This window comes from Lissotriton vulgaris, chromosome 5, assembly GCF_964263255.1.
Source record: "Lissotriton vulgaris chromosome 5, aLisVul1.2, whole genome shotgun sequence".
In the NCBI taxonomy this organism is placed as follows: Eukaryota; Metazoa; Chordata; class Amphibia; order Caudata; family Salamandridae; genus Lissotriton; species Lissotriton vulgaris.
Genome location: NC_141693.1, coordinates 1,403,538,401 through 1,403,552,423, shown reverse-complemented (window position 1 = coordinate 1,403,552,423; position 14,023 = coordinate 1,403,538,401).

The following is a 14,023-nucleotide window of genomic DNA, read 5'->3' as shown; positions in this document are numbered from 1 at the left end:
ATAAGGGGAAGACCCACATTGTGCAGAACAGGTTTACAACTTATCAGGATGCCAGGGTAGTTTCTGAAGCGGTATACTTGGGAATCAGAGTGACAGCGGACTTAGAGAACTTGGTAGGGATAAATATGGAACCCTTGTTAGGGAAAGTTAAAAGAAACACTGAAAGGAATAATAACCTACACCTGACCCTAATGGGGCGTATCAATCTGATCAAAATGGTCACATTCACAAAATATTTGTATCTCTTCAGAGCTATACCTCTTTTCTTCGACTGCATGTGGTTTAATAGACTAGAAGCAATACTGAACAGATTGATATGGGCTCAGGGAAAAACAAGGAGAGCCTATTGCTTCATGACACTTCCTAGGGACAAGGGGGTTTGGGGGGAAATGTACATTTGTGCCATGTGGCAGACATACATGTTGTAAGACCATGTATGTGTGTGACATGGCACACAAGTCAGAATCAGGGGTGCAACAGGCTGTCAAAGTGATAACCTGTCCCCTTTGACAATTCGGTTATTTTACCGAATCGGTATTTACTGACTCAGTAATTGCCATTGAGTCCTATTGGCCTCAAGACCCATAGGAATCAATGGCAATTACTGAATTGGTAAATACCAATTTGGTAAAATGAGTGAATTAAACAGATTCTGTAATTTTAAAAGACAAATTACATATATCCCATTTACTTACTCTTAAATATTGAAGTGGTATGATTTGGGACGCGATGTTGGTAGGCATTTACCAGTCGGTAACTGCTGAATTTGGCCGTTGCTGACCGGTAAATGCCTTTTCCTATGTAGGAGGCATATATTACAGATTTGGCATTTTTACCGATTCTGTATTTACCGAATCTGTAAAATTACCGAATCGGTAAATACAGACTCGGTAAAAATACCAAATCTGTCAATTCTAATGTAGGTAGCACTGTTGAATTCGTTATTTACCAATTTACCACCCAATACAATTGGGTGGTAAATACGGAATTCCTGTGTACATGCACATCTGTGCATGTACACCTGTGCCATGTGGTACACCTACATGCCCTAAGGGCAAGTATGTGTATCACATTGCACACAAGCCAAAAACAGGGGTGCTACAGGGTGTCAAAGTGACACCCTGTTCCCCCTGGCAGGAGTTAGTATTTACCGAATCGGTATTTGCCATTGATTCCTATGGGCTTCAAGGCCCATAGGAATAAATGGCAAATACAGAATCTGTAATTATCGATTCGGTAATTACCGAATTTTACTGAATTGGTAATTAATTTGGTAAAAATACCTATATCCCCATTGCCAGTTCTTAAATACCGAATCAGTATGATTCGGTATTTAAGAACTGGTAATCTGGAATTACCTACATCGGGCCCTCGTTATTTATGAGTAGGTTCGAGATTATGTACATCTGGCCCATTGAGTGGTAACATATTCATATACATATGTTAAATTTCAGTGCTTTGGAAGTAGTACAGTATACTATAGGTAAACACCTTATAGGTTTATGCTGTACCACATCCTTATAGTTTTGCACTTTGACATTCACTATGACAAACTTTTACATACAAACATAGAAATTTAGTTATTTCTTTAGCCAGTAGAGGTAGTTCTAAAAAGAACTGTTTTTTTTTTTGTTTGTTTTGCTTCAAAAGCGTAGAAAAATGAACTTTTTACACAAAATAGTTGTTCAACAGGAACAAACTATGAAATTGAAAGAAAAAAATTATTTGCTGCATGTGTGGTTCCTGTTCTTCTGTAAAATTACTTGAATGTACTGTTGTCCGAAGGCTACTAATTTACTGCAATGTATGCATTGCATCATTAAATGTTTCAGTTCTGGCTGAATGTTCGCCATCATTGAAGATGGCATTGGTGGTACTCTGGTTGTTGCTGAAGATGTACTAGGAGAAGAGTCCTCCTCCTGAGATCTTTGCACCACAGCTCTACTCCAATTGTTGGGGTGTATATTTTTTACATGGCGTTCCATGCTGTGGGTTCTAAATGAATATTTCATATTTGGATTTCCTCTTGATAACACTGTGTCACAGATCTTGCAGGTGACCAGTGGTGCATTTACCTTCTTTTGATGTTCTTGTATGTTGAAAAATTTCCAGACTATGGACTCCTTCTTCTTACTTGGGTGAGGGTCCTCTTCAACAAAATCATCATTAGAAGAATGGTTAGAGTCTGTATGTTCAGCCATTTGGAAGTATTTTTCTGTAGCTAGGAGCTGTAGAGAAAAGGTGTTGCTTCACTGAAAGCCAAAGAAGAATGATGAACATGGGAGGGGTCTTTCAACAATTGGAGTAGGAAGTATTATAAACCAATTAAATCTTTTGTTTTGAGGTCACATGGTTGGACGTAAGCTTACGGAGCGCTTACGTTGCGTTTATGGAGCGATTACGTAAGCTTCCGGTGCGTTTACGCTCTATTTACGGAGCGCTGACGTCATCTTTCGATGCGTTTACGTATTACGCACCCTCGCGAGATTTATAATTGTCTAAAGTTATATATGGTCTTTAAAATTTTAAACTAACATGTTCTTTAATATACCAGATAATGTGTACCTTTATATTATGCAATGAATACGTAGATATAACGATTTAAAGTTTATAAAACTTTCGGGGGTAAGAGCTCAAAGCTTTTACGGTGCGCGGACGGAGCTCTTACATTGCGTGCACGTGCGACGTACCCTCGCGAGATTTGTTACTACTTCAAAAAGTAATATTCTGTTGTTAAAAGTTTAAAAAAACATTTTCTACATTAAAACAGATATTGTCTACCTTTAAAATCTACGTTAAAAACGTAGATATTATGTCTTAGAAACTTTAAACATTTGTCGGGGTAAGAGCTCAGAGCATTTACGGTGTGCGGACCCTGTAATCATATAAAAAAAAACTTGAAAATAAAAATTATACATATATTATATTAAATATAAATATTCACTGAATAAACCATAGGTTTCAAGCCTTACATAGTTAGGTATTAGCATTAAAAAAAACTTGCAAATTCACTAAAAAACCATAGGTTTCAGGTCATATATAGTTAGGAATTAGCATATAAAAAACCATTGAAAATCACTGAAAAAACCATAGGTTTCAGGTCATATATAGTTAGGAATTAGCATTTAAAAAACCTTGCAAATTCATTGAAAAAACTATAGGTTTCAGGTCATATATAGTTAGGAATTAGCATATAAAAAAACTTTGAAATTCACTGGAATTAACCATAGGTTTCAGGCCTTATATAGTTAGGAATTAGCATTAAAAAAAAACATTGAAATTGCTCCTATATAGTTAGTTGTACTAACTATATTTCGCGCACCCGCAATCCACTAATGATGATGTCACATATTACATCATTCATGACATGTTCAGTGACATCACTGATGACATCACTGATGACATCTCAAATGACATCACTGATGACATCACTGATGACATCTCAAAAGATATCACTGATGATATCATTCATGTGATAATGCGATGCACCTCTTCACACTCTAATATAACCTTTTGAAACACCCAGTGTTAAACACAGACTACCATTCTTGAAACCATTGACACACCAATACCAGTTACTACATACGCACACAATGATTGCTAGGTCTATAAACACATCCAATCATTTACCCATAGAATCACTCATACATACAGTCACTCATCAATACAACACTATCATATGCACTCATACACCTTTAGTCAGTCATGCACAGAATCAATCACACTTTCATTTCTTGAGTATACAGTTATACACACAACACCATACTTATTCAAACATATACTAACACATACTTACTTTGTTATACAATTACTGATACAAGTACACAATGATCCATACAGCCACTTGCACAATCAGTGGGTTTTATGTAAAGTTATTCATATATGCCAGCTACCCACACACACTCAGTCTCCCATACAAATACTCGGGTATGTAACTGTTACCACAGATTTTTTAGCACGCAGTACCGTTACCACGGATCCATTACCACGCAGGATCCATTACCACGGATACCTTTACCACGCATTTTTTTACAACGCATACCATTACATCGTAAGTTTAGGTAAGTTTAAAGGTAAGTATTGGGGTATTGGGGTATTAGGGCTGGGTTTGGGTTTTGGGGTACAGGGGTATTTTTAGGTTTTAGGGTTGGGTTTGGGTTTTGGGGTACAGGGGTATTTTTAGGTTTTAGGGCTGGGTTTGGGTTTTGGGGTACAGGGGTATTTTTAGGTTTTAGGGTTGGGTTTGGGTTTTGGGGTACAGGGGTATTTTTAGGTTTTAGGGCTGGGTTTGGGTTTTGGGGTACAGGGGTATTTTTAGGTTTCAGGGCTGGGTTTGGGTTTTGGGGTACAGGGGTATTTTTAGGTTTTAGGGCTGGGTATGGGTTTTGGGGTACAGGGGTATTTTTAATATATATTTAAAAAAATTACAATTAAAAATAATTTCATTAATATAATTATTTATTGATTAAATATTGAATAATTAAATTAAATATTTAAAAAATAATTATTTAAAATATAATAATGAATAATTAAATTAAATATTACCAAAATATTTTTTAAAAAAATATATATACTTACTTATACTTACGTTGTAATGGTATGCGTTGTAATAGTATGTGCGTTGTAGTGTATTGCGTTGTAAGGGTATCCGTTGTAACATGACCTGCGTTGTAAAAAATCAGTGGTAATGGTATGCGTGCTAAAAGTACGCGTGGTAACGTCATATATCCAAATACTCGGGCTACCAATCAATAACACATATAGCCACTCATATAGCTACTGATCAACACATGCAGTAGCTTACACAACAACAGACATACTGATGCACACATTCAGACAGTTTAGTCACTAACCCATGCATTCAGTAAGACACATTTAATCACTCACTCATACATTCAGTCATGTACCTACTAAATCTTTCATCCAGACACTTATACATCCACTTATTCTTCAATATGTAAAACATATTTAAACTTTACAGAAACACACAATAATGGATGATGTCATCAGTGATGTCATCAGTGATGTCACTGACCATGTCTTGAATGATGTAATATGTTACATCATCAGCAGTGGATTGCGGGTGCGCGAAATATAGTTAGTACAACTAACTATATAGGAGCAATTTCAATGGTTTTTTAAATGCTAATTCCTAACTATATAAGGCCTGAAACCTATGGTTTTTTCAGTGATATATATCATGTAACCAAGGCCTCTTGGCAGGCTGAAACGTTATGCTGACAAGGTGGGCCAAATAATAAAACTCACCTGCATCCTGGGTCTTCTGTTCCTTCTTCTTGTGGCGTTTCAGGACTTAAGGGCGTGCTGGCGTTTGGAACTAACAGGCATATATATATACATATATATATATATATATATATATATATATATATATATATATATATATATATATATATATATATATATATATATATATATATGTATATATATATATATATATATATATATATATATATATATATATATATATATATATATATATATACATATGTATATATATATATATATTCAATGAAAAAACCATAGGTTATAGACCATATATAGTTAGGGATTTGCATTTACAAAACCTTATTTTACTCGCATAAAACCATTGAAATTCCATATATAGTTAGTTGCGCTAACTATATATCGCGCACCCGCAATCCACTGCTGATGATGTCACATATTACATCATTCATGACATGGTCAGTGACATCACTGATGACATCACTGATGACATCTCAAATGACATCACTGATGACATCTCAAATGACATCACTGATGACATCTCAAATGACATCACTGATAAAATCACTGATAACATCTCATTTGACATGACTGATCACATCACTGATGATATCATTCGTGTGATAATACGATGAACCTCTTCAGACTCTAATATAACCTTAGATACAATCAGTGTAAACAGACACTCACAGACTGTCACTCATCCATGGAGTTACTCACACACCTAGTCAGTCATGCAAAGAATCAATCACACCTCCATTTCCTCAACTATACAGTTATACAAACTTTACTTATTCAAACATATACTAACACATATTTACTCTCTTATACAATCCCTGATACAAGTTCACAATGATCCATACAGCCACTCACACATTCACTGGCTCTTATGCACAGTTATTTATATATGTCAACTCTCACATGTACTGTGTTTTACATATGTACTCACTTTGACATGTAGCACTGAGATATCCATTCACTCACCAATACACTCATGCACACAGTCAACCGCCCATACAGCTGTTTCCACATGCACTTTTGAAACCATACATCTAGTGAATCAACTGCTCACACATCTATGCACAGAGTCATACACCTCCCAGCCACCCACACACACACTCAGTCTCCCATACAACCAATCAATAACCCATATAGTTACTCATATAGCTACTTATCAACACATGCAGCAGTTTACAGAACAACAGACATAATGATGCACAAATTAAGACAGTTTAGTCACTAACCCATGCACTCAGTGAGACACATTTAATCACTCACTCATACAGTCAGTCATGCACCTACTAAATCCTTCATCCAAACACTTATACATCCACTCATTCTTCAATATGTAAGACATATTTACACTTTACAGAAACATACAGTCACTGGATGTTGTCATCAGTGATGTCATCAGTGATGTCACTGACCATGTCATGAATGATGTAATATGTGACATCATCAGCAGTGGATTGCGGGTGCGCGATATATAGTTAGCGCAACTAACTATATATGGAATTTCAATGGTTTTATGCGAGTAAAATAAGGTTTTGTAAATGCAAATCCCTAACTATATATGGTCTATAACCTATGGTTTTTTCATTGAATTTCAATGGTTTTTTAAATGCAAATTTCTAACTATATATGGTCTATAACCTATGGTTTTTTCTGTGAATTTCATTGGTTTTTTAAAAGCTAACATCTGTAGCTGTAAAATGTATTCTTCTTTAAATCCCAAAATATATTTAGATGTTTATTGATAATTTTTTTTTTTATTTTTTTTTTTTCTTCGCTTCTAGTTCACGAACCAGGAAGCTTTCCGTTAGCTCATCTTGATGCCGCGATCTAGTCCGCGAACCGGTCAACGTTACGTTAGCGGAACTGTGACGCGTCGCGGAAGCGCGACGTATCACGTTATCGCGTAATGCGTCTAATGACGCGCCGCGTTAGCGCTCCCAGAAGTGCTCGGAACCGCGAACCGGAAGCGATGTGGTACGCGGCGCACGCCGCGTAACGTAAGCGGAACAGGTCATGTGACTTGTTTATCAAACTTTTCATTGGTTCATTTCACTTTTGGTTTCCAAATGATGTATGACTAGGTCATGTGACCTAAAAATAACACTTTTCATTGGTTCAGAACTTTTGCTTTCCCCAAATCATGTGAACCCCTCCTTATTTCCTCACTCTGACTTTCATCTTGGTGAGAGAAAGACCATTTAGCTAGAATTGAACAATGGCTTCTGTACTTGCTGCAGCTGGTGGAACCCCACCACCACCTCCACCTCCTCATAAGAAGAGAGGACCACCTACTCAATTTATCCCTAACAGAGAGGAGGAAGAGGAGGAAGAAGAAGAAGAAGAGGACAGAGAGGAACAACAATTTGTCGAAGAGTTGCCCCGGGTTTCAAAACGAAAAACAAGCTTCATCTGGCAGTTTTTCTCCATCCCTCCTGGATCAAAGAAGGTGAATGCTAAATATGCCACCTGCCTCATCTGTGATTACAGATTGTCGAGAGGCACAGATAAGAAATACAGTATGGGCAACTATACAATGCACCGACACATGAGCAGGTGGCATCCCTTAAACTACAGCCGGGCTGATATAAGGGATCTTCAAGACAATCCCACGACAACTCCTGTGGCCAGATCGACCTCCACAATGTCATTGACGGGAAGAGAGGCACAAGAAACTGTGCCAAACATTCAACCCAACTTCCAGCATATGAAGTTAAGTTGTATATACTGTGGTGCTATGCTGTCATATGGCAACATGAGCGTCAACCTGATGAACATGGCGTACGAAAATCATAAATGCCCTAATGCACCCAAGAAGTAATTTTTTTTTTTGCTCCAGTTGAGCCGTTTTCAATGCCTGTTTTTTGTTGTCTCCCCTCCATAAAAAACACAAAAAAAACATAAAACAGTTCTAAAAATACAAAAAAATCAAAAAATGTTCAAAAAAAAAAAAAATAAATAAAACAACAAAAACAAAAAAAAACAGTTCTTTTCAGAACTACCTCCCCTTTCAATCAAAATTGCTAGAATGTTTATCACTCTGGCAAGCTCTATTTCTTTTGGTTCGCTTCAAGTTCGCTGACCGGTTCGCGAACTTTAAGCGAACTAAAAAAATATTTTTTTAAAAAAAAGAAGAGTTAGTATAAGGGAAGTAAACAGAGAATAATGTAAAAAGAAAGACAGCTATAGAGAGTAAATGAGAGATACTGTCAATGACATCATCAGCAGTGCATTGCGGGTAAAAAGAGTAGAAAACATTTACCTTATAATTCTTGTTACCTTTTTTTAAATATTTTTTCATACTTTCAATCTGTAAAAAAAAGAACAAACATTTCCAAAAATATTAAAACATGTATTTAAAAATTAGAAAAGACAAGGGAAAAGGTTCAAAAACAAACAGTTTTTCAACAACTTTGACATTTTCAGAAGTCTCTGCTTCTCTACGTCCCCTACACAATCCTAAAGATATATATTCTAAAGAAACTGTATCTTGATGTTGATGAACTGAGGCCTATTTTGGAACATGATGTTTTTCTTGCACTGCTAATGTCTCACAATAGTGATGCAATAGCAGCGCAAAAAAGATGTAAAGCCATCATAAAATTGTGTCTAACATTGTAAATGCTTGATTTAGGATGCAAATAAGATGTGTGCTTTCAAGAGCTTTCTTTGAGGTGAGGCCTCTTTTCTTTTTTTTAAAAAAACACTACCCAGAAGTACAGCACTGAAAGCATTAAAATTGATATTTACAGAACTCAGCTTACCCATATGTACCTCACATTTCTAAATGTATATCATAAGGACAAAAAGCATAACATTAATTATACATGTTAAATGGTTTCTTTTTGCTGTTCTCAGAATGTATCAAATTTCACTTAAATCAGTGACTTGAAGGTATTCATCATGTAACAGCGGGGAAAAAAAAACACAATCAAAATGACTGTGTTTAAAAAACCCATACAACCTTCGAAATCTGATTTCAAAACTCCTTAAAATTAACTTACTTTCAATGACGTCGAACGATCTCCTATGAACAGCATCCACTCTGTTGTGCTACAAATATTTTCAGCCCGCCACTTTCTGAAAGAAAACCTCCATCGATACGTAAAATATGTTACATAGAAATAAAGACTTCTCTCATTATATCACATGTTTCCACTAGGCCAAATCATGTTGCCGCGATTCGCAAGTCTTGTAATTCTTCCAATCAAATCCCGACATTTTCTATTTTCGCAACTTTCAAAAATAAAATATTTGAGATTATTTTCACAATCCTGGACTACTAATAACTTACTCTTCTTTGTCACTCATGTTCTCCTTTTCCTATGACACTGATACTGCTTACTATGAAGCAGACTTACTTGCAGCAAATTTATATAGTTGGATTTTTAATCTAGACAGCATTGCAGACTTACATTCCCTCTACTTAAAATTTTGGTTTTAAAAACACCAGGTAAGAATTTTTAAGGTCAAACGGCAATTTTTTTTTGAACGTTACAACGGAATCATTACAGAATGACCAGCCGTTTCCAGACTTTAAGTAAGCTGTATAATGTCCTGATGTTGTTGATGGACCATCGTGATAGATAATTGCTACAGTAACAAAAGTCCTCCCTGATATTGACAGCTGAGAAGCCACAACATTTTTTATTAAAGTTGACAATTTTGATCCATCAGGCCTACAACGTTGGATCATTAAAATGACATACTGGCCATATCTACGTATAAATAATGTTGACATCATATCACATTTACATTGGCTACACTCCATGTTGTGATCTGCTGCATTTACTAGCTTATTAAAGGAGACTGATTTACTGTCTGGCAAAGTTAAATATATAAATCTTTCTGAGTCTACACTAGTAGTACTTGATAGCCTACAATTCTCGCAGTCATGCTGCCATTGATAAGAAAGCCCAAACAGGTGATCTACATCTACACCCTCAACTTGCAATATATCAAGCATATACATTAAAAACTCCTGACAATCTTGCTGATTATTCTCAGAGAAGTCTGTTTGACCTGAACATTCATCTAACAGATAACGAACTTCAGACACACTTTCTACTTTTGTTCGATCAGTGCTACATTTCTCGAAAACAGAATTCAACAAACAGCATAAAATTTGTTCAGAATTCAACAGAATCTGTTCTTTTAAACTCTCTAGTGAAAAGAGAACATTAACCACTACATTTGCATAGCAGTTGACACCAGAACTGTTTTCAAATTGAAAACCGACAACATCTTCAACAGAATCCACTTTCTTTCTGCTAACAATTTTCGGTTCATTGACTTTTAGTCTTTTTGCAACAACCTCCCTACTATTACTGCTATTTCTACGTTTGCGGCCTACCACACGTTTCTCAAACAAAGGATATTGAGGCAAATGTGGCGCATACTCTCTTCTTAACCTATTGTATTCCTTAACACAATCTAGATCCGCACAAATGTTTGTGACATCACAGTCAATCAAGTACAATCCCGATAAAGTTCTAACTCGTGACAATGCCACATATGCCATACCCTCCTTGAACACAGAACTGCCAATATTCACCAATGCACAGTCTACACTTAAACCTTGCGATTTATGGATTGTCACCGCATATGCCAAGCAAACAGGAAACTGTTTACGGCGAACATATAAATCTTTAACAAGCAAAAACCTAGCAGAACAACGACCAATTTGCTGTACTTCCTCAATGCCATCAAATTTAATTCTTAAAAATTCTATTCCATCTCTATTTCTGTATTTCTCAAAATCAACAACATTACCCATTGATCCATTCACCAGACCTCTTTCTACATGTAAATTCCTTCTCAAAATAATTCGGCAATTTAAACACACATTCAAAGTCTTTTCAAAACCCGCTGTTTTAGATATAGTCTTCTCTAATGAATCCAATTTTGATTTCAAATTGTCTGACAAAATAATTGTTGATCCCATATGCTCTAATTTGTCGATAGCTTCAAGTTTCACAATCTCTTGCTTTTCTAAATTCAACATTTTGTTGTTGAAGATGGCACATTCTGCAAGAGTTGGCATGAGACATATCCCGGATTTCTTCTCAGTAATTTTCTGAAAAATATTCTCAGGCACAATCTCTTGTTTGGGATATAAATTTGACAGTAATCGTGCATTTAAAGCTTCTTTCCCATGCTCGGTCACTTTTCCAATTCTAATATCTTGTAGAATATTCTTGTAATCTTCATCCTTTGCTTGACGCATATTTTGATGCAGTTCTGCATAATTGAAGTTTAACCATATATTGACGTTGCCAATGCTCCCTAGGCACTTCCTGGTATCTTCATGCGTGAGTATTTTGAACACAGGTTGACCTTTTACTGGTGTCAGCTGCAGAAGATCTCCGAAAACAATGATGTGTTTCCCACCAAATAACACATCATATTCAGTTTTAAGTACTTCTTGCATTCTCAAATGCACAAAGGCAAGCATGACATTGGAAACCATGCTTACTTCGTCAATGATAAGTAGTTTCATTTTCCTCAAGACTCTTGAAACTTCACAGCAAGCATCTCCAGATAACTTGTTGTATTGTAATTTGTTGTCATGCTCCACCGGCAGCATCAGTAGACGATGCAAAGTAATACCTTTAATGTTATGTGCTGCCAGTCCAGTAGGAGCGGTGACAACACAAGACAGCAATGACTCAGTCCTTTCCTTCAAATAACAAGAGATTGCTTTAATGAGGAAACTTTTTCCAGTTCCCGCTTCTCCACTCACGTACAGTCGGACAGGCTTCAACGACGTACATGAGCACTCTTTCTTCTCATGACTTAATCCGTGCTCAATTTCCGTGGTAACTTCATCATATATTTTCCTCTGCTCAACGTTGAGTTGTTTTTCCAAGTCTTCTAAGTTAACTGAATCCTCCTGAGCATGTGCCATGGCTCTTTCCACTTCATTCATAGCAGTGGCAGCTTCATTTTCGATAATAGGTCCTCCAAGTGGATCTTGACTCAATGAAACAGAACTCTGACTGTCCTGAGAACTGTCTCTGGCAATCTCGGCTGCAATCGTTGCTTCCTGCTCAATTTCCAAAGTTAGCATTTCTTGATATTTAGAAAAAGCAGGACATTCTATGGACTCCTTGGCTGCATTGAAAGAGTCTTCGTAACAGAGGAAATCTCCAAGCAGTTCCTCTTCTGCACGCCAAGGCTTGAAAAGTTGCAAAAGTGCTAAATAAAAAAACTCCTTTTTTTCTGGAGATTCACCACTCAATTTTCGATGGTTTACTAATTGGCATTTTCTTTGCTTGACCAGGCATCCCTCATTTCCAATTACAGCATACACTCCTTTCTCAATATCTTCTTTGATGTTCCTCTTGAATATATAATTTTGGAGAACCTCATATAGACAAACATTCTCAAGGTGACTGCTTCGATTTGGATAATATGTATCCAACATGTTGGTCTTCAAAATGTCGGTACTGTTTGGTTCCTTTTCTGCCAAATACTCAATTTCCCGGACGGGTTTTAGAACTCGATTTCGCGTTGCAGCAAGACCAAGACTCGCCCAAACGAGACTCCTGGATTTGGCATAGAGACTTGCTGAAGACAACCGGTCAGAACATTCGTAAGCTCCGATTTCTCGATGCGACAACATCTTCAGACTGAAACTGTACAACTTCTTGCTGAGGCTCTTTTCATGAGAAATGTCCTCCCACATATCCTTCAGTTCAGTCTTTTCTTTTTTGGTGATGTAAGATGTCACATACCGAGCCACAGCCATACAGTTGTCAGCCACAAACTGTATATCCATGTTAGCATTCCACATGGACAAAATCACTGGGTTGTAGTCATTGATGTACTTGGACTCTTCGTTCCTTTTCAAATTGTATGTATTCTTGGGTGATTTCCTCGTCACATTATGTCGCAGCGAAGACATCAAACTGTTCACTCTTCCTTTAGAAATCACCGGTCGTGGAAAGTTGAAACGACATTTGGTGTAGAACTTGTCCTTGTTTCTGAATTTACGACGACAGTACTTTCCACAACGATGGCTTTGGAAACGTAGAACTTGTTCTCTTAGACTTTTCTTCTCCGTTGCGTTTGGAACAGCACACGTAGAATACTGTTCGATGAAATTCATCACTAAGTCATCCGGATCTGTTCCAAATTTAGGTGCATCCTTGATCCACAACAACATATGTATATGAGGGGCACCTCTTGCTTGGTACTCCTTTCTCCAGAAGAAATCCAACACCTCTCCAAGAGGTGGATTCTTTTTATTTGTGATGAAAGACATCATAGCTTCAAATCTATGATTGAAGTACCTGCATACATTCACTGGATCCAAAGAACACAGTTCTCCAGGTGTCTTGAATTCAATGTTTTCAATATTTCCATTTGCCTCTCGTAGAAATTCAAGTAAGTCTTCCCAGCCATACTCGGCACAGCTCAGAGTGAGGAACCATGTTGGAGTTCCTAAGTTCCTCAGCATACATTTTAAATCACCATGACGACGGTACCAGTACTCATTAGTACCACGCTGACACGCCATGAGATTAATTAAGTGAGAATCCAAAATACTGTCTTGGACATTGACTTTATGCATAAAGTCACTTGCCGAGATGTTTCGCATCTGTATACCACTTTTTAAGATGTGGTTCACTGCATATGACAGTCCAGACAGATCGCTTTCAAACAGGAGATGAAACAAATAGGGAATGCATTGCCGAAACCTAGGATCTGCTGCATACAATCGTAAAGTCCGGTATTCAGACGCAGGAATTTGATGAGGTCG